General features: G+C 42.2%; 1 non-coding gene across 1 annotated transcript; it reads left to right on the forward strand.

The window, feature by feature from the left end:
• Nucleotides 1–478: 478 nt before the first annotated feature.
• On the forward strand, nt 479–606 carry LOC126947037 (small nucleolar RNA SNORA35). The gene has a single exon (XR_007722888.1). It is a non-coding gene; the product is annotated as a small nucleolar RNA SNORA35 (small nucleolar RNA).
• Nucleotides 607–1303: the final 697 nt, after the last annotated feature.

Genomic DNA, 1303 nt, shown 5'->3' on the forward strand with positions numbered 1-1303 from the left:
AAATTCCAAATGTTTTTACCAGATCCCCCAACAAATGATAATTTGAAAAAAAAAAAAAAAGAGGTTGGTACTGGTGAGTAGGGAGATGTTTATGACAATAGCTATTAATTATTAAATGCTTAACAAGTAATGTCAGGTAGTGGACTAGACTCTCTGCAAGTTATTTCTTCCAATTCTCACAGCAGTTGATGAAGTTGTCATTATTGATTCCATTTAATATATGTAAAAACAGAGGCTACAAGAACTTGAGTGAGTTTACCAAAGTCCCACAGCTAGTCAGTGACAGTGCTGGGATTCAGAGGCCAGATCTGCCTGATTCTAAACTCACATTTTCTTCACTGGAAGTTGAACTAGCAGTCACCATGTTGAGTGAATGAAGCAATGGGTTCTGAGATGTTTCTGATCACCTACCCACTCCCTCCTTTAAGCTTGTTCTTCTATATAGAGCATGGGGCCCCAACCCCAACTCTGCTGTCTACAGCACTGCCAAGTGACCCATTGGGCTCCACCTTGACCAACTGGGCATCGAGCGGTGCAAAAGCAAATCCCTCTCAAAGCTGGGAGAGTCACACCGTGGGCTACTCCTGCATGCAGCTGGGTACATATCTCCTGGGCCCTATGACTTACCTAAAAAAAAAGTGAGAGAGTGGAGAGACAGATCCAGGCAGCTCAGTAACTGCTATTACTAGAAAAACGTGACTATGTCTGGCCGGGTGCGGTGGCTCACTCCTGTAATCCCAGCACTTTGGGAGGCCAAGGAAGGCAGATCACAAGGTCAAGAGATCAAGACCATCCTGGCCAACATGGTGAAACCTGTCTCTACTAAAAATGCAAAAAAGAAAATAAATAAAAAAAATTAGCTGGGCATGGTGGCACACACCTGTAGTCCCAGGTACTTGGGAGGCTGAGGCCAGAGAATCCTTTGAACCTGAGAGGCGGAGGTTGCAGTGAGTCGAGATTGTGCCACTACACTCCAGCCTGGTGACAGAGCAAGACTCCGTCTAAAAAAAAAGAAAATGTCACTATGTCCATACCAGATTAATAGAAGATACTCAGTAAATATTATCCTCGCTATTACATTATTGCAATCATTACTAGCTGGGAAGCTTTTAGCAATTTACATTAACCCCTCTTAGATTCAGTGTCCTAGTCCATAAAATAAGGTTGACACTACTGGAATGATCTAAGATTGTCATGGTGATTATATGACAAGATAAATCCATTTAAATCTCTGGGCAATTTGCTCATTAAGTGTTAGTAAGACAGAGAGATAAGTGGTTTTCTCCTTTTGATGTGATGAAAA

The sequence above is a fragment of the Macaca thibetana genome, chromosome X (genome assembly GCF_024542745.1).
Source record: "Macaca thibetana thibetana isolate TM-01 chromosome X, ASM2454274v1, whole genome shotgun sequence".
NCBI classification, from domain to species: Eukaryota; Metazoa; Chordata; class Mammalia; order Primates; family Cercopithecidae; genus Macaca; species Macaca thibetana.